The 21,239-nt window shown below is 39.8% G+C and overlaps 1 protein-coding gene across 1 annotated transcript in view; it reads right to left on the reverse strand.

The window, feature by feature from the left end:
• The window catches only part of ARHGAP5 (Rho GTPase activating protein 5), a 51,420-nt gene extending 40,821 nt beyond the window's left edge, over positions 1-10,599 (reverse strand). The window contains exons 1-2 of the mRNA XM_030038080.2: positions 10,485-10,599; positions 3,344-3,450 (exon numbers count right to left, since the gene is read on the reverse strand). The gene's annotated coding sequence lies outside the window, so the exon portion shown is untranslated. The remainder of the gene's footprint in view (positions 1-3,343; positions 3,451-10,484) is intronic.
• Between the last annotated feature and the right edge of the window lie 10,640 nt (positions 10,600-21,239).

Below are 21,239 nucleotides of genomic sequence, written 5' to 3' on the forward strand. Positions count from 1 at the left end.
AAAGCAAAAACTTTTAGTAACTGTAAACAAAAACTACTGTATCTACACTCAAACTTCCACAGAATTATAACAAGGTTCCAGTGGCTTTACGGAAGCTGTCATCAAGTATACAGTTACCACTAACTCTCAGTTATTCATGAGAAGACTTTGCTTGCTTACATACTGCAAATGGAAAGATATTTACTGTTTTAGAAACAATTGCATTATGAGGAAAACAAAAAAAAATGAATGGCTGAATGACTGGGCCCAGCAGGTTGTGATCAGTGGCGTGAAATCTAGTTGGGGGCCAATAACCAGCAGTGTACTCCAGGGGCCAATACTGGGTCCAATACTGTTCAACATCTTCCTTAATGACTTGGATGATGGGGCAGAGTATACCCTCAGCAAGTTTGCTGATGACAAAATTGGGAAGACTGGCTGATACACCAGAGCATTGTGCTGCCATTCAGGGAGACCTCAATAGGCTGAAGACATGGGCTGATGGGAACCTTGTGCACTGCAAAGTCCTGCATCCAGGGAGAAATAACCCCATGTACCAGTATATGCTAGGAGCCAACTGGCTAAAAAGCAGCTTTACAGAAAAGGACCTGGGGAATGTCAGTGGACAGCAAGCTGAACACGAGCCAGCAATGTGCCGTTGTGGCAAACGAGGCTATCGGTACCCTCGGCAGCATTAGACAAAGTATTGCCAACAGGTCATGGTAGGTGAACCTTCCCCTCTACATAGCACTGGTGGGGCCACACCTGACGCACTGCGTCCAGTTCTACAGTACAAGAGAGATATAGAGCTACTGGAGAGAGTCCAGCAAAGGGTCACTAAGCTGAATAAGGGACTAAAGTATCTCTCATATAAGGCAAGGCTGGGAGAGCTGGGACTGGTTAGCCTGGAGAAAAAAAAAGGATCGGGGGGATCTCATCAATGTGTACAAATATTTGGAGGAAAGGTACAAAGAAGTCAGAACCAGACTCTTTTCAGTGGTGCCTAGTAACAGGACAAGAGGCAATGGGCACAGACTGAAACACAGGAGGTGCCATATGAACATCAGGAAACATTTTTTTATTGTGAGGGTGACTAAGCACTGCCACAGGTTGCCCTGAGAGGTTGTAAAGGCACCCTCACTGGAGATATTCGAAAGTCGCCTGGACATGGTCCTTGGCAAGCTGCTCTACGTGACCCTGCTTGAGCAGGGAAGCTGGACAAGATGCCCTCCAGAGGTCCCTTCCAACCTACACTGTTCTATAATTTTGTGAAAATATTTTGATAAAAATACTTTTCTTTTTCTTGGTAAAAAGACAGCTATCACATGGCAGTATAAATGAAAGGTACAGACTAATGTACTTAACATATTTGGTTTTACATTTGTGGAGTACAAAACAACAACATAAATGCGTGTAAAAGAACCCATAAATAGCCCCTATAGAAAGGAAAAAGTATAACGAGCATCAATACTGAAATTTTAGTTTCAATATCTCAGCTTTATTTGTTATGCATTTTGTCATTCTTAGCAACAATTTGTTAAGCATGGTACTGTAGTACCTTCCTTTAGTTTTAAAAAAAAAAAAGTGTAGGATCTGTCACCCAAAAAGCTCTCAAAATCTGCTTTATACTTGTAAAACTAATTCACAACTGCTAAAACATATCTGAGTTTGAAGACATGCAGCAGTAAAAAGTATTTGTATCATTAAAAGTTGTAATAGAAGATAAAAATATTGAAACCTTTAATATCTCATATAGAATCAATGCCTGGCCAACAGGGCTTTCCAACTTACTAACACCTAGAAATAGAAAACTGATGTTCTGATTGGAAGCATAGTATTTATGTAACAATATTTGTAATGAAATTAATTGACCAAAATATAAAATACCCATATGTAAAAAGAGCTTTCAGTTACAGAAATCACAGTCAAGGAAAGTATCTTTTTTATAATGAAGTATCAATTTCATTACAAAATTAAGAGCAAAGTAAACTCGGTCTAATTTTTATACTTGAGAGTTTTTATATTGCAAGAATTGAAACTTTTATGCCATGTTTTAGTAAAGATTTTTCTTTTTTTGTTTAAATCAGTTTACTCAAAGACACATTCAGAAAGAGAATTTGTATTTTTAATTTTGCTTTTTACTGTTTCCACTATGTTTTTTATACTCTTAAAACACAGAGTTTAGAGCTAACAGAAAATGGCTCTGGGAATAAAAATACTTAGCAAAAGTAAATCCTTCACAAGCAGTGTTTATATTATTACAAATAAACCCAGTGTTTTCTTTCTAAAGCAAAGCTTATCATAGTAGCATCATTCAAACTATTAGAATGAGAAGTTTAGTCAGCATTTCCACTATAAAACGTTTTCTGTTTGCCACAGCAAATACAGATTTGACGTGGACTAAACTAGAACACAAAAATCTTCATCCACGGGATTACTTCATTTAATCAGGAAGACACTGTCAATTTGCAACTAGTTTATAAGAAACAATCAATACTTTCAGATACTCTACATCCTCACATAGCAAAGGTTCTTACTCCTCCAGCAATAAATGTTTTGTCAAATCAATACATTTTTAAGTGATTAAGTACAAAGAGTAAGGTGAAATGGGACACTGACAAAGGGAAAACAAACACATTAGTCTCTCACAAAACTTCTGACATGGAAGATTTTCACCATAGTGGGAGTTGTATCACCAAGGATACTTAAAACCAGTGTGGTTTTCTTTCCATTTTTTATACAGTTTCTACTTTGCATTGATTGTACAAAGCAAGTCACAGAATGAAATCTATGTTAATTAAGTAATAAACCTGGTAAAAACCTGACATTATAATGGTTTCACATTTAATACATAATTACTAAATTGCTCCCCAAATGGAAGATTTTTCTTTTCAATATACCACTAATTTAAAGGTACTTTATAGTTTTGTACAGTTTTAAAATACACACACTGGAAATTTATGGTAAGTTAGCTCAATTATCTTACTTCAATCTGCCTAATTCTGTTATAACAAATTGAAAACACTCTTAATTCATTGCCCCCCACACTCCCTTTGTCTTTGTTACAGATTCAAAAGAGTGGTTGTTTGATTTCCCCAACTAATTTCAGTCTTCAAATTGAAAATAATAGAGCATTTCTATGTTTAAATAGAAAAATTCTGAAGAACTACAGCAGACACAAAGTATACAACATCACTGCAGGAAGAATCTCTGACCTTCTACAGTCACACCATAGGAGCTTGACTCTACAGACTGTTAGATTCCCAAATGTAGTTATAAAGAAAATAAAGTGTATCATCTTGTACTTATTCACCCACCTCCCCCCTTAAGCATAAGATTATGAAGACCTAAAGCCCAAACTTACCCTTAGAAAAACAAGGTGCAAACCAAGATGATTATCCTGCTGTGATCTTCCTGCAGTAATGTCACACATTTAAACAGTGTCCTTCAGTAAGTTCTTCCCTGAGGGATCTGAAAACAAAAAGTAAGATTTCTTAATAATTTCAAAATTATGAAAGCAGAAGCAGCAATTGGAGAAGGTACAACACTTCACTTATACATGAGGATTGTTTTCCTCATTTTAAACCTATAAACAGAACTTGGAGCTCAAGCTGGTCTTCCTCTAAACTTAGAGGGTTTAAATCCTGTAAGCACAGCTACTAATACTTGGGACAGAGAGGGCACAATTCTTAAGTGACTGCAATTTCATAAGTTCAACTTGGTATTTTAACAATACCTAGGTTGCAGAAGCCTATTCTGAAAAAAATTAATATAGTGTCTCAGATAACACACAAAATGTGAGATATAAAAATCACTAATCACTTGTAGAAGAATTTGGAATTCTAAAATATCTAGAACATTGTTTTGTAAGATGAAGTCAGTATAGTACAAAATACATAAAATGAATGCATGTCTAAATACATGTATATACATTTCATCACTAGAAAAAAAGTACAGTCTACCTCAAAACCATTTTACCTGTAGTACAGCATTTCTAAATTTAAAGGCCTCACAGACTGTGACAAATCAGAAATTGAAAGCATAATTATATTTAATATAATATATTTTGAATTCTCAACTAGGATACAAATTGTTAGTATAACCTTCATAAGTGTTGGTTTTACTGCAGGGATGCTGCTACAAAGTAACCAAAAACGGAACTCCCTTCCAGGGAACTTGTTCAGTTCGCATCCACACAAAACCCCGACTTTGAATGACAGGCCAGTGATGCACATATTAAGATGCAAAAAAGGAAAGGAACTTGAGGCTCTTGAATTGGATCATGATGTAAGCCACTTTTAACTAAGGAAAGGTGTCATTTTTAAGCAAGATGCAGTACCATGCTGTATACATGCTAAACATCAAGAAGGTATAGCAGAGTTTTTTCTTGTTTTGTCACTCACGATTATATTCTCAGTAATTCCACTTTGCTTTGGGAATAACATAGCTAACTGAAAAAGTCTAAGCTTTAGTAAACTTTCTTTTGGACAAAAAATATTCAGCAATAGTGATAAGCAATATACCAATACAACAATAATACTGCCATTCTCAACTTGTGGCACTGAACCACACCAAAATCATTAGGCAGCAGGCTATCAGTCCTGCACTAAGCCTGGCTTAGCTGCAAAGCTGAACTCTATCACTTGAAAGAGAAGACAGGAGATAAATCACACTCCCTGTCCTTACCTCCTAGCTGTGGCACTCCTCTATGTCCACAGCTAGGTGAGCAGAGCAGATAGTTGCACATGAGGAAACAGACTACAGGACCCTGAAGAAGAGTATGTGGAAGAGCAGACAGACCGAGAGAAAAGTGTCTGTGCCTGCAAGAATGCATCTGGGGCTTGGGGGAGGGGGACACCAGCCATTTTGCAATGCACACTGTCACAAGAGAAAGCTCAAAGACAACCCTTCCCCCCCCCCCCCCCCCAAGATCAGCCAGAAGCATCAAGAGGCCAGAGAAATCCCCTATTTTCAAATACATGTCTCCCCAAAGTCTTCTGAGCTGAATTCTAAACATTAGCATAGAATGCCATGTTATTAGCAACTAATACATACTAAAATAGTTAATCACCTATCATTATTTAGTAACTGTGGTTGCACAGAAACTTGTAGATGTGAAAGAAAAATCACAAAACCATAGCCAAGAAAATCACTAACAGATAAATGTTCTGAATGTTTCTGATATACCTTCCAAAATTGCTTTCCAAACCTAAAAATATTTACCACCTGCAGACCTAACATGGCTGAAGCAGAGATGTCATCTGAAAGACTCTACAGAATTGCTCATGACCAACAACTATTTAAGCAGCTGCAAACAATGCCAACAGGGAAAGTAAGTGTTTTCCCACAGTCCTTTACTCACTCTGTAATGTTGTCTAGATGCAACAGTTTATGGACCAGTGTTTTTCAGGGTTAGTTTCAATTACCATAGCCTTGTGATAGTGTTTGTAAATTAGCTGGCTAAGTGAAGAAAAGCACACATGGAAAAAAAAGGCCATCACAGCCTAGTAGTCTGCTTTGCAAGGTATATGAGTACACCAACAGAAAGTTACTCTGACATCTACAGCAGATCACAAAGTAAATTCAAACACATTAGATATCGCTGAAATGGTTTGTAGGACAACTTTTGAATGCACAGCACTTTCAAATATCAAAGACCACGATTCCAAGGAAGTTACAGCTCTGGATTCAGGTTACTGCTGACAGTAAGTTTTTATACCGAGTCATCCCTCACTTCACACTTTTTGAGAACCAAAACTTGGCATTGGAAAATATTTAGTATGGTATCCAAATTCTAAGACTTATCAGCACATCAGTAATTACAGCTCTACCCAAAACATACCAGAATAACAACTCAACCATTTTCACTTCAAGAACCAGTAAAAAAACCTAATGTTGATGTAGCTTAAGGTAATGTTGTTACTTCTCATTCCATATTTACCAAGAGGTATCTTTTTCACTTAAACAAGCACAAGAAATCTTCTCTTCAAACCAAAACCCTTTTTAGAAACTAAACCAGATAAGGAGTATACCAATGTCATCAACAATTTCAATTCACCAAAGTCTGCTGAGGTCCTAGACACTTAATGTGTCCTGTCCTCTCTACTAATATGCCAATATTCTTGCCTTCACAAATGCTGGTAATCTTAATTAAGTAACCGTACTTGAAATCTTATTTATAAATAAGGGTAAACACAATGCTCCCTGGTAAAATGCTGCAAGTACCAGCCAACACTAGGAAAAAAAGATTCAGACTGGTTACCAGGAAATAAGCTCAATCAAGCAATAACAAGATAGTAAAGGAAATGCCTTGAAATGCCTTCAATAGTGATACTCTGACTGAAAAGGAATACAGTTTAAGTGGTATGGTGATTAGTCATGCTAGGTAAATGAAGGATGAGAATGGATTACCCCAACCGCTGTTCATTTCAGATTTGGTTAGTATGATGGCCAACTACCATCCCTAAAGAAGTTACATAGCCAAGATAATTCTTTACAAATAAAAGTAAAATAATCAATTTATAAAAAAAAGAGAAAACCTGACTGTTCAACTTCATATTACAAATCCGGAAGATTCGGGAAGAACACAAAAGAACTAATGGAGAAATTTTACAAAGGGGATTCAGGAAAGAACTCATTAAAAAATAAGAAAGAAAAAGAAGCAGTTGAGGAAGGAGGGATCGAGGTAAAGACAGAAAAAGGGCTAAAATGCCTTTGCTGCAAAAAGAAAAATTTGCATCCTGGCAGCAGCAACTTCAACGAATTTCACTGATCCACATATCTGGATCACTTCATGTTATTTTGCTTTGTGAGGAACTGCAGTATAGCATCCAGGACCTGACACCGTAAGTTTTGAGACTTAATTCAAAACAGTAGGTGGTTGTTTGACCTTGTACAAGCCATATGTGTAATTTTTACCTATGTAAAATGAGAACACTGGTTACCCAATTCTTTTTTAAATTATGAAATGAACTAGTGAAAAGGCATATGTAAGCACCAAGTAATATTCTGCATAATAATTAGCCAATTTAAATAAATTAATGCCAAGATGCAACAATATACGCATTTCCAAAATTGTGCATGCAGGTTTTACTTTTTTAAATGCAAACATTCTTCTGCTATGCTTGTATGTCAACTGATGCAGAACTCCAAAAATGCATGGGAATTGTAACTCAAAGCCAAAGAAACAACTCTAATCTAGCACAAAATGTGATGTGCAGAACTAGCTACAGAGTAATTATTTCAGCTTCTGATAGGTGTTAGTGACTAGAAAAGCACAGCTAATACCCACATTCAAAATAACTTCACTACAATTGCTTCAGATTTTCCTGCGAGGAATTTTGAACTCATCTTTCTTTGAATATTTCATTAAAATCCAAAAATATAAGGAAGCAATGAGACGGTTCAACCAATAATCAGTAAAACGTAATACCCTTAAAAGTACTTTTTAAAGGTGATGAAAAACCCAAGAATATTCCAGCTCACTTACATTGACCTTTAGGCTAAAAATTGTCAGGGGAAAAAAAGAAAAAACAACAAAAAAGCGATTAAGAGTTTTGTGCGCCCATCAAGATAGAAATAGCACAGATAGAGGGGAAAAGAAAAAGAAAAAAAAAAAAAAGTCCTGACAGTCCTAATACAGAATTTCCAGTGTTACTGGGGCTACCTGAAACGAAACTTCCTCTCGTAGTTAGGAGTACGGCGGAGTACTGGAAAAGCCACGGGACGCTTAGCCCAAAGGCCGCCCTACTTCTGCCAAAGCCCAAGTGAAAACGGGCAGCGACGTTCCGCCCGCCGCCGCCGCCGCCGGGTCGGGCCGGGCCGGGCCGTGCCGTGCCGTGCCGGGACCGGACAGGCCGGGCCGGGCGAGGCGTGCTCACCGAGCCCCCTAGCGGCGACGCGGCCGACAGCGGCACAGGGCGCTCCCGCAGAGCGGGGAACGCTCTGCTCTGCCCAAAGAGCGCAAGCTCCTTTCAAAAGCATTCCTCTCTTATCACACAGCAAGAATGCATCACGGGCTTCACTCTCGGAGGGACGTCACGTCCACAGATGCGACTGTTTTCCGTTTGCTCACCGACGTAACGATGCCAGAAGAACTTAACGCTGAGTATTTGGCTTCACAAACTTCCATCCTCCCAGCAAAGGTCAGAGAGTACCATCCCTGAAGGATGCCTTCCATGCGTAATCTTAAGAACACACCACGTATTAGTCTACTAGAAGCAGCGATGTGGAGTGTTTTGAAGTTTTCGGCAAAATATTCCTGAAGGATGCCAGTATATGGGATTTCTCTTCTGTTAAGAAAGTACTTTTGGAAGTCTTAAGATACCATCAGCATCCTTTTAGTATCTTTATTAAACGGAATGGAATTACTTTTGCACCATCTACTCAAATAACAAGTCCCAAAGGGGAAACTTACACAGAACAATCTATTAGGATCAGTGCTTTTCTTTCCTACAAAGTTTGCACACGGAAAAACACCTACGGCTTTAGGAAAGCACGTTTTCTCTGTAGCCTCAAAAACATGTGCAGCATTTGATTCTGTTAGTGCCAAATATAGCATTTTAAAACAATGTAGTCTGAGCCTAAAGTATTTAATTGGATTATGTTACACATGTAACACCTTAACTAAAATAAAGCCCAATACCAGGGAGTGGTAGGCATTTGGTTGCAATTATTTACATTTTTACAATGCTGGCAGCTGCTTTATATAGGGATACTTAAAAAAAAAAAAAAAAAAAAAAAAAAAAAAAAAAAAAAAAAAAGCACAACATACTATTTAAGCTTAGTATGTTCCAAGCTTAAAAGTGACTTGTTATACTAAAACAAGCTAGTGATAATGTAGCAAATGCTTAAACAATTTCTGACACTTCAAGTACTAGACTCTTTTAAAAAACTACCATATTTACATCACAATTCCTAAGCTCTAGTAGCAGAGTGTCAGTAGAGTACTATAAATAGAATTTTAAGAATTTTAGCACTTCTTAAAAATAATTTTCGAAGAGGCACAAAGGAAAATAAACCCTTATAAAAATGCACCTGGGTGAATATTTGTAATATGCTGCTTTTAGATATGTGCTATAAATTTAAAAATATGTATAGGCTTTTTGAGAAAGCTCTTAACTCTGGTCACTGATGTCACTGCTGAAAACAGCTGTCATACTGAAGAACCTTAGGAAGGTAAGACAGCACAGCAGAAAAACCTACCTATAAACTCCTCATTCATTTATGAAATAAGTATGCAAGTACCAGTGCTGTAACTGGCTTCAATACACAGGTTTAAAATGGACGTCCAATTGACCAGCAAATGCTGTTCTCTCTTTACTGTTTTTACTCTGCAGTGTAGAGTTTTTAAATTTCTGCCAAGGATCTTTATTAAGAAAAAAAAAAAATCCCCCGGTTATCTGCATGACACCAAACTAAAGAATACACACATACCCCCACAGGCCTATTTTGGTCTAGATTTAAAACATTTCCCTCCTACTTATTAAGGCAATACTCCACGCCGATATCAAAAGCGACGCAGGAGAGGGCAAAAGGGGGGTACAGAGGAAGGGTGGGGTGTATTCTAGGGGGAAGGTGACAAGTATGTCTTCCTTTTATAAGAAAATGATCTTTCTTCTATTTTTAATTAAAACAGTGGTTTATACTCCTTATATCCTACATTTACAACACCATGGCATTATATCTGTATATCTCTGGTGCTTTCCTTGGGTGGAGAGAGTCTAAAGGTTATGCTGGTTGAAGGGATTCAAAACGCTTGAAAGCTGCAACACTGCAACTGGCTACCCTATTTCAAAGCCTTAAAATCCACCTGGTGGAAAAACAGAAATGCACACACATCATTAGGAGAGTGAAGTTTTCTGAAATTTAATATCGAGCAATATTTGAAGGTGAAAGGAAGGAGGAGAGAAATTGACAACTGTTCAAATTTAGTAGAGAAGGAAAAGAACAGAGAAGACGAGAATGAGTAGAAGGGGGCGATGAGGAGGAAAAGAAGTACAGAGAAAGGAGAACAGAACGGGGGGGGGGGGGGCGAGGCAGTGGGAATGGAAGAAGGGAGGAAGCTAAAGGAGAAGGGGAAAGAAGGGAATGAGGAAGGAAGGAGAGAGGAGCAGGGAAGCTCCCCTTCCTGCCTTCCTCCCTCCCTGGAGAGCCGTGACCAGCTGGCAGCCTCGTACAGCAGGCTCAGACCCTCCCATTGCTCAGGCCTTCATCACCTGTCTGGGACCAAGCACTCGGCTCCCTGCCCTTCCTGCCTCCCCTCCCTCGCGTGGAGGTGCCGAGGGGGCCGAGCGCGGGGGGAGGAGGAGCAGGGGGGGGGCCGGCTCCCCTCTCCCCACGCCAGCCCCAGCCCTTTGAACTGGTTACAGCCAGCGGCCGCCGCACCAGCTCGCCGGGCTACAGCCGCCTCCTCCCCCCGCTCCCCTTCCGCCTGCCGGGCCGGCCGCCCCGCTCCGGGCCGCCGGGCCGGGCCAGGTCCCACGGGACCGAATTCCTCCCCTCACCTCGCGCCGTCGGGATCCGGCTCCTCGGCGGCGGCGGGAGCGGCAGCATTCCCGGGACGCTCTCTCCACGCCGGCGCCCCCGGCGGCTTTTCCTCCCCGCGGGGCTCTCTCCGCTCTCCGGCCCGCAGCTCCCGAGCGCTCCCGGCCGCCGCAGCCGCAGCCCCGTCCCACCTCTCCGTTCCCTCCCCGGCGCTCTCGACTCAGTAATGGCGGCCGCCGAGCTTCCCCGGCTCTCGCTTCGCTGACGGAGTCTCTCTCTCCCCCTAACTTTACCTCAGCAGCTTCCCTCCCCTCCCCCCTCCCTCCCGCCGCCGCGGCTCAGCGCGCGCCCGCCCGGCCAGCTGCGCGTGCGCGGGGAAGCGCCTCTTCCTGCTGCCGCTGGATTCCCTGGGAAGCCTGGGAGAGTGCGCGCGGCCGGCCGCCAGCTGCGCGCGCACGCGCGCCGCTCCGCCTCCCCTCCTCTCCCCGGCCCGTGCGGGCACGCGCGCCAGTCGCCTGGCTTGCGCCCCGGTGGCCGCACGGGTAGCGCGAGGAGCCGGGAGGCGGGGGGCCGCGAGTTCTAGTCCCGCCTGGGACAGCGAGGCAGGCCGGGACGCCACCGCGCTCCCTGCGTGAGAGTGGCTCCGAGGTGTGGCCGTCCGCACGGCGCGTAGGCCACGACGGGGCTTGTTCCCGAGCGAGGGGACGGGGGGGGGGAGCTGAGAGAGAGAGAGAGAGAGAGAGAGAGAGCTGGAGCCCGGCCTGTGCTCTCACCCCAGCAGCGGTGCATCCAAGGGAGGAAAATGGCGGTTGGCCGAGATGGAATTAAAAGGTGCCAAAATGCTGCGTTGGTCAGCCTCTCCCCCCCCGCTTAGCTCCTGCCAGGCTGCCTGTAACTTTTCACAATGTTTCCCGGGTTTAGCCAGTGTAACACAGTGCTGCTTTTGGTTTTTAATCATAAAAATAGCGAGGACTGGCAGCAGAGCCCCCTCTGCGGCCTACAAAAGTAACGTCCGCCTGCAAGGGAGCCGTAGGACATTGCGTCGCAGACGATAACCAGCCACTGCCTTGACAATTGAGGAGTCAGATTAAGCAACCAAATGTAATGCACGATTTTCAGCGTTATCCCCACATGCCACCATTTTGCAGGTGGCTAGTGGGAGGTGAAATCCCTCTCCCACTCTCAGAGGCCGCCTGGGTTGTAACTAAGGCCGGTGAAGCACTCGTGCAGTGGTGGTGTTGCGAAGCGGCCAACACGGGTATTTCTGCTTCTGCCTTTGGAGCTGGGTTTCCACAGGCAGTGGGAGGTGAGGCATGGGACACAGCGAAAAAACTAGTAAGTAGGTGCTCATCTGTTCTATCCGCTGCAGGGGACAGGGCATCCGTGGGCATCATGCACGTACACCTTATTTCTGCATAGGCAGAAACGCATGTTTTATGGATCATTCATTACTATGTATACATACAAAGGGACAAATTAATATTTTACTCCAACCTTATTCGTGGCACAGTCTGAGTTTTGAGCGTTTTACTTGTAACCATAATATTTCATAACAGTATGGTTTGTTCTGTGCAATTTTACATATTGTGTTTTACATCTGAAAATTAGGAAGTCAAAAGGTTTAAAAATTCAGATACTTTCTAAAGGCACATTGCCTGTAAACTTGAATTTTTGAGAAAATTCTAACTAGCTAAACCTTTTTGTGTTACATTTGAGCGAACAGCCTTGTGTGGATGCTGCCTTACAGGAGACTATTTCTAGAAATACTCATCCTAGGTAGGTCCACACTGAAGAGATATAAAATTATTTGGCATTGTAATCACAGCATCTGCTCAAGAGTTTTTTGCGGTCACATCCTAGTTCTAAAAAAAAAAAAAAAAAAAAAAAGAAAGGCAAGCTAAACAAGCCTAAAATCAGAACTTAATTTTAATTTGAATTGCCTGATTTTTATTTTCTTGGGCTTTTTTTGTTCAAAATACATACCTTGGGGTATTAAAGCCCCATTTCACATTACCAGAATCAAAAACCTTATATACATATGAAGAAAAATCTTTTGAGATTTCTTAGCTTAATAAAATAGAAATTTAAAGGAGTGAGATCTGTATCCTTCTGAAACTCTGTGTAGATATTAATTACCTTAAGCAGTTAATATTAATGAATTTTCATAAAGTTCCATCATGTAGAAGACCTTTCATGTAGAAGACCGCTCATGTAGGAATTGATTGTATCACTTACTTTGATCCTGATCTGAGTCAAAAAAACCCTCAGCAAAGTGAGTAGGCTTACATAGGTATAGATGTGAAAAAAGAAGTTTAATGGAGCAGGACATGAGCTTGGGAATAGCAGGAAACCTTTTGCAGCAAGCTCAAACCTGGAGCACGCAAGGACAGCAAAGGAGTGCTTCCATTAGAAGCAGATGGCAACACCATTAGTTACAGGGAGGGTGGAGGTACTCTCTTCACAGCAATGCACAGCGACCAGCCGAAAGGCAACAGGCACGAGTAGCTTCCTATGATGTTAGTCCCCAGTCGATCCCCAAAGCAGTCCTCGGTGAAAGAAAGGAACAGATTTCCAGGCAGAATTACATCAGCTAATTCTTCTTCCTCTGACCCTAAATATTACCCAAAAAATTAATATAATAGAGGAAGACTGTAAACTCAGAAATTAATTTTCGTACAGATTTCCTCACTTCAGATCACTGCAGTTAGAGAAAACTGATGTGCAGAAACTCCATTTGCTTGTTGCCTTCCAGGAAGTATGCAAAGTTCTGGCAGGCTACAGTAGGCAGCTTGCTATGATTTTGCAGAGCTTATTAAACCCTTTGATTTTGGATGAAGCTACAAAAAGTCAAGAATTATGGCAAATGAACCAGCAAGCAGGGTTATAAGCAGATTTATGACACAGTGTTTTTCCTAGACTCTATGAAATTTATAAGCTTTGTAGTTTGATGTTAACTATTGGGTAGACATAGCCCACTTCAGATGCATATTAAGAAGACATGCAAGGTTTATAAAGTTTCAAAGGGAAAGTGGTGAGAAAATTGCAAATCCATGAGAAAACAGTAGATGTACAGGTAGTTTTATGCCCTTATAAGAGCATAATAATTACAGCTATAGGGCTAGTTAAAGATTTCATGTCACTAATGAAGCAATAGGATAAATGAAAACAACTCAAAGTATTTTTTAATATAAAATTTTATTTAAATAGTTCAGAAATATTTGTAAATATTTGTCAGAAGAAATCTTTCAAAAAGTCTTTTCCATGACTGAGAAGAATACAGGGAGCATTATAACTTAGAGAAGGCGTAAAAATAAAGTATAATAATGAAATCCGATTAATAATTTAGCTAGGTTAGTGTTTTGTTAATTATACAGAAAGACATTTCAGAGAAATATTTTAGTAAACCTTGAGAAACTCAGAAGCAAGTCATTAATGATGTGCAGCATTTGTTATTTATAACAACTATTGTTATTTGAGCCTTTTTTCTGTAGCAGATTTCCCCTTAGAAACACCTTCATACTGCAAGGGCTGATTATAAACACAAATAAAGTAAGCATCTTCTAGGTATCTGGAAGTGTATGCAAGGCAAGCAAAGAATGGGTAGTTTGCTTGTCTTTCCTTTCAGACAGCAGGGCCTTAGGGATGGAAAACAACAGCAGCATCAACAATCCACCGTTTTCTAGCCTCTTTCTGTCTCATTAAGCAGGGCCAAACAAGATAAAAGTTTGTATCTCACTTTCCCCATGCTTCTGGAATTGGGGGATTTCAAACCACAAATCAGAGCAGCAATGCACACACTTCTCATGGGTACAGCATTTTCTTAATTGTCTTCACTCTTCCATCATTGCTTTCTTTACACCACTTGGAAGTGCAAAGCAAGCAATCTTACCAGCGTGCTGAACCAAAAATCAATGTACTGTTGTTGGTTGTAGAACATGAAATCTGCACATATTATTCTACCTCAAGGTGCTTTTCAGACCTCTTCCCCAACATCGCTCATTAAACAGCAAAACTGCCAGGTCTGTCTCACTTCAAGGAAAAGGCACTGTTTTGCATAAAGTTTAAGAATCAATGTTACAGCACCTTCTCTGTGAGAAAATCTTCACACGCTTTGAAATTGTTCTACTATTTCTGCTCATGTTAATTTATTGCTCTGTGTGTAAAAACATTTGTATACAGGAAGAGAGGGCAAAACAGAAGCATACTTACACTGTCATCTCAAATTATTGAGGAAAACCTGTTCAGTTTCTAATAGGAATCATTTAGATAAATGCATTCACTTACTAAGAGACCTGCATCACTGCATAATTCGGTGGTGTTAAGGGGAAAGCTCACCAACATTATTGGTTTCCTGATCATCAGTACACCTGACAAAACAAATAGCAGGTAGAATATTTATCTTTCTTTATCTTTCTCCTAATGCCCACCCTTGTTCTTGTTTGGGGGCTTGGGTTTTGGAGTTGTGGTTTTTTTAAACTAATCTTTTATTCATTTTTAAATTTAATACTACATTGATCACCATTTTTTATTAATTTGGATGATCTACCATTTCAAAGGGAATGTCAGGAGCATGATCAGTGATTGCACTGAACCTGGCTTATGCAAAATCAAGCATTTTTTCCCTGCAATACTCTTTCTTTTAAGGATTCTTCACATAAATACAAAAAGCTATTAATAAACAATCAATTAGCTATAGATCACTGTCTGGGTTTCTAGAAGTCAATTGTTTTTGCAATAAATTATGGAAGATTTTTTCCCCTTAAATTTTTATTGACTTTTTGTGCAGCAGAATGCTATTCTATCTATTGAAAACTGAAATGTAAATAAATATTTGAATATGTCAATGCACTGCTTTATACAAGTTGGCTATATGCAACACCGTTTCCTAAAATCATAATTTCATTTAATGATTTCTCTGTCAAGAATATTATTATGTATACTCACAAGATTATGGGTTTTTTTTCTCATTCCGTGGCTTCACTATGGTTTGGTTAAGTGTGAGTGACAGAACTATCATTCTTTCCACATCTCTAAGAAAATGAGGTAGCATCCAAAGGTGGGGGGTTTTGTTTATTTTTTTTTTTTCCCCACAAAATCCATTATTTTAGATGATATTACCTAATAGTAGGCAGCGTGTAGGCAAACCATAGGCAAGGGAACTGAGCATGGTCAGTATCTCTACTACTACTTAACAGGTTTTTTTATCCTCCTATAGATGCCAACACATCACATTCTTGTCATCCTGATCACGCCTGTGGCCAGCATGGTGCTACATAACCATATTTCTATGTACTACCGGAAAAACATTCACTTGATAGGGGTAAAAACAAAAGCAGTTTTGAAGGAGACTTTGAGCGGAGCATGCTGTACGAGAAAGTTCTTTTTCCTGTCGCACTTTACTCCTGAGCAAGGCACAAAAAATTCCTCTCATGAAAGAGCAGTAAACTGAAATCTCCCATACATAAGAAGTTGTCCCATGATATAAGTTGGATCAAAACATCCATATCACACTCCAATACAGGAGTGACAGCTACCAGATTCACATAATCAGCTCTTTGTGCCATGTCTCCCTGCCTTTTTCTAAGCCACACTACGTTCCACTCAGCCAATATGGAGCCCATGACTCCTAGAGACTGGAAAATCCCAGAGTGCAGAAAGATCCAACAGAGCGTGGGAGAGAGACAGTGTGCAAAGACATGGAATCCAGTTCTGCTTCTAAAAATTAACTGGAAAAGAAAATTAGCCAGACACCTTATGTATTTTAGTTTAGAAAAGAAAGAAAAAAATGCTTTCAGGATAAGTTTAGCACTTACATATATACTAATGAAACCTAAACACTGAGGAGAGAGCTATTGCCTAGCTCAACATAGAGAAGGAAATAGCTGATTGTTTCAGTTTGGTATTTTACTTATAATGAGCCAGTTTTAACTCCTGCTCCAACTGCTGGCTGCTCTAGCCCAGCCTCACAGAAGCCGTGGCTTCAGCAGAGCACTGGGCCACCCACAGCACCCTGCACCCTTTGCTGGAGGCTTGCAACAGGCATGCCGGCAGCATCCTCTCCATTCGACAGAGGCTACTGCTGTAACCCACGCAGGTTTGGATACCAGTTCCTATGGACTTACTGGTGATACCTCATTTCAGTACAGGCGTCAGTCTGATGAAGGGAGAGGAGGATAGATTTTTATGAACAACACTTCTTCTGTGCTTGCTTGCTTGTTGAAATCAGTGAGTGAAGCATTGGGAGCTGCGGAGAAGAGATTACACTTATCACAGGTGAACAAGAAGAGGGCTGTGAGGAGAAGATACCAGAAAAGACTCCTGGGGACAAGGTCATAAAGGAGGCTTGCTTTGCTATCATCATGTCTCCCTGTGTGCTTTCAGACAACCAAGGCTTTTCTGTTTAGAGGCATATTGGTTGTAGGAGTAAGGGGAGAAGAGAGAGTTGGGAGTAAGAAGGTTTTCTTGATTGTTTTCTGCTAAGTAATTAGTATCGATAGGTTTTTGTTTCAGATGCCTCAGGGATAATAGAGCTTTAGGAAATGGGTGGATTTCAGTAGACTGTTTGCTTTACAGCTATAATTGAGAATTTCTTTTTCTAAAAGGGGGAAAAAAAGGTGCTAAATGTGCCTCTGGAGAGGTGATGGAAAATATTATGACACTAGTCAAGATGATTGCAAACACGGTAAGGCTGAAATGTGTTCAGCTGACCTAACTAAGCATGAATAATACATCACTTCATTTGACTACAATATTACTGGTCAAATTCCAAACATATCAAGGTGATTTCAATAACCAAGTTGTTGTAGTATCAGATACTAACAGTTTAGATGTTACAAGAAATATATGCTAAAATATTACGTTTCTAAAGAAACAGTACTAAGCATTGTGTTTCAAAGCAGTCTTCCTTATAGGGCAAGCACCTTTCCTTCTCTAATAAAGAGTTGTCAGAGGCTGCACTGTTTTAATATCACAAGAAGAGCAGTTGCCTCCAAATTGCAAACATCTGAGGAGATTTAAGGGCAACAAATTCTATGGGAAGGAGCAGGGGCAATGTTCATTTTACCAACAGATAACAATTAGAAAGTGATCACACGATTGATTATATTGACTTCTGATATTGAAATTATCCTTGTAAAGATATTTTACTTATTAAGAAATTGTCTTGAATAGCAAATCTAATAGAAATAAAGAAATGTTCACCAACTACCAAGAAATTCATTGTAGGTTGCAATGCTTTCAAGCCAAATTGCAATTATAGGGCTGTACCTCCCTGTGTCCTCCCTCCCCAGACGTAAACGGAGAGCTAGGAAAGAACTATGCTGGAAAGGATTACCAGATCTTGTCTTAAAAAGCTGGAGAGGCTGAACAGGCTTTTGTTTTGTATATGTATCAGAATCCTGGGCAAAGGCAAACAATCACAGCTACAAAATACCTCCTCTGGAAATCTACTTATTGTGCATATGTGTTCTGTTTTTTTAACCAGAAGTGTATGTGGCTCTTTTTTTCAGTGTGAAGAACACAGAACAGCCATCATTTTCCTAATAGGTGCTAACTGCCTTCAGTAGATATGCAGTTCTGTTCTTTTGCCCAGTGGTATGAATCCAGTATGTAGTAAGATGAGACTACATTAGGAGAATTCAGGCCATTTGAACTCATAGTAAGTTAACAAAATGTTAAGAACATCTACTCCTAAAATGTGGGTTCTGAGCTGTGACTCTGAAATAGGTTCTATATGCCTATGCCAAATACTTTACATCTAAATCACACATTAAAACACATATGCATGAAAATAGTCAGTTGAGCAAACATGTCTTAAAAGGTGTTGCCAAATAAAAGCCCAAGTTATTATGAACCTACAATAAACAGGAAAAAGATCTTTTGTTGTCCTTGTAAAATGAGTTAATGGATTCGTATGAACACATTTAAATGCAAACCTAAATTTATTAATGTAATAGAATTTTTGACATTATGTTGTATACCTCTCTTTTTTAAGGTAATTTCTGCCATGAAGTATAACAGCCCAAATTTGGAAGAAAAAAAAGCAAAACCTTGGCATCTTTAAATCCTTGGTGTGAAGAATGTGTTTTGGAGTCCTGAACAACAGCAAACAAATACAACTCTGGAGTACAACCTCTAGAAACCTATTGTTCCTGCACGTGTTCTATTTTTTCACCAAAAGTGTATGTGGCTCTTTAGCCTGTGCAAAGAATGCAGAACAGCCATGTTTTCATAATAGATGCTAAATGCCTTGAACAGATATGAATTCTCTCCTTTTGCCCAGTAGTATGAATTCAGGATAACAGGCCTATTCTTCTCATTCTCTATATATAGACTTTACAGACTGCAGTCAAGAGAACTACTCTACTGAGTAGGAAAAACTTACATGCATATACATTTATGGGAACTGTCCCAATAAAGAACAACATAGACATTTTTCTCATTTGGTGTCGGAAAGTCATTCTTTGCCAATTTTTTCAGGTGTGTTTTTTTCTTGGTTATTTTCTTAGTTCCCATTGTTTATTCCTCAGTAATTTTTACACTGTCTTTTCCAATTGCATGATTTTTATTTATTTTTTTTATATTGGTACAGCTGAGAAAAGTCATAGGGTAAAATTTTAACCTGGTTAGTATGAATGGCAAACTTCCATTGACTGTCCAAAAGCCACAATTTACCTAACTGGGTGTTGCAGAAACAAGTAATGGCAGAGTACCTTGCGTAGATATGCTGTGCTGACAAAAGGAGGTTTAAAAAGAGCCAGAGGAGAGGTTCCTTTCAGGTGGTTCTTTCATATTTAAAATCTTAAAATACTTTCCTCTTATAAAAATGACATGTTTACCTAGTTAATATGACAATCAGTGCTTCCACTGTGATCTTTTTTCCTACATTCCTGCCTTTCCAGTTACATACGCATGCGCGCACGCTCTCGCGAGTACCATGTCAAATGGTACAGCAACTGGCTGAAAGGCTCTGCTAAGAAGGTTTTGTTACTAAACAGCTGCTCTCCTCCTTGAGCATTATTCATGAGCCTGCCAACTTCTTCCTCTTCTGACAGTGAATCTGTTGTGCACATGAAAGAGGTGTGGCACTCCTCTCTATCTTTGAACACATGAATAAGAGAAAATACGGTGTTTATTAAACAGTAGCTATCATTATTACCATTTTGTTATCTTATAATCTAATCCTTTTTTACAAAGTTTCATTTTAATAAGACTGAAAAGAAAACAGAAAATAATCTTGTTAAGTGCTAGATGTATTTGTGAACTATAAAGCTTATTACATAAACCAACTAATACGGCACCAAATTACTTTTGCAATTAGGGGAATTTTTCTTTTTAGTAAAACAGAAAATTTCAGTCATTCTGGGTATTTTGAGGTAAATCAAGCATTTGAGCTGTATTCATAAATTTCATATAGATTCGCCTATGTAAATCATTTTAATTAGAGAAGCTACAATGATGCTATTTTGTTAAAAAAGCAAAAGATTTTTTTAAAAAAAATCAGTCACTCTTCAACATTCATGTGTCTGAAATTTTGGACACTATAGCTATAATCAAAAATAAGCACATTCCTCAGATTCCTGCTCACAAAAGTCATCTCTGCCCCTAGGAAGCAACTTGGACTTCTGTTGTGCCTGGCAAACAAGTCAGATTTTTTAACAAAAAGAATAAAATTACACAGGAAGTGGTTTCCATCATCCAAAAAAATTAATAAATATTATTTACTCATAAAAATATATGGAAGGAATTTCAAAACTGCTAAATGTAATTTAATACAGTCCAGAAGTGAAGTAATTAATAATTTATAGAAATGTCTGTATTTCGAGACACATTTATCATACAGATTGCATTCGGAAAGCTGACTAGTTGATTTTGCTCTTTGCTTTAAAAAAGAACATTTATTTTCACTTTTCTAAAAGTGTCATTTTAGCTTTGTCTGAAAAATAAAAGTAATGGTTCATTTCTGTTTCCAGTTAAATACATTATCTGGAGTACTCAAAGAGTTGATGGGATAGCTAATGGTTTCCTTGTTTCAGAGGCTTGCCAGCTGCATGGCAGGTCATTTTTGCTGAGAAACACCCCACACGAATCCATCCGTGTCCTTAGCCTTCACTGGGTTCAACTAAGTCTCCTGTTTAGTCAGTGGGATGTTTGCCAGTAACTCCACTAGGATCCAAATTTCTCCCATCATGCATGTATACGATTCATTAACATAATAAGATGCAAGCAGCGAGTGGCAAATAATCCCCAGCAGAGCTGAGCCAAACCTATGTCAAGAATACAGATATAGGAAGAACTCTTGCCCAGATACTTACATGGTTTCCCCACCTTACACTGGGATACGCAACCCATTGTGGCCAAACAATGAAAAAAATCAACTCTTCTGTCAGCTGTCAAAAAAACCCTTTCTCCCTGAGGAGACGTAACCAGAGTCCCTGGCATTTGCCACACCTTTGTATGTCACATGAATTGCTGACATCTGCCTCAGGCTTTTAAAATTTCTTTCAAGAGCACTCTGCAGGAGTTATAGTTGCTGGTCACAGTACGGAAGCATGTATTAGTTTTGCCGCTAAATTGCTATGTGGAATCAACAAATTCCTTAGGGCCAGATTTAAAAAATACCAATACATATATCAAACAGGACACAAACATATCCAGAAAAACCCCATCCACCTACCATCGGACCACTCTGTCTTGTATTGCCCAGTGCATTCCCTTAGGAGTAAGGAATCCTGGTCTCCGGTTCCAGTGCTGTAAACTATTTCAGTTCTTTTATT

This window comes from Aquila chrysaetos, chromosome 2 (assembly GCF_900496995.4).
Source record: "Aquila chrysaetos chrysaetos chromosome 2, bAquChr1.4, whole genome shotgun sequence".
Classification (NCBI taxonomy): domain Eukaryota; kingdom Metazoa; phylum Chordata; class Aves; order Accipitriformes; family Accipitridae; genus Aquila; species Aquila chrysaetos.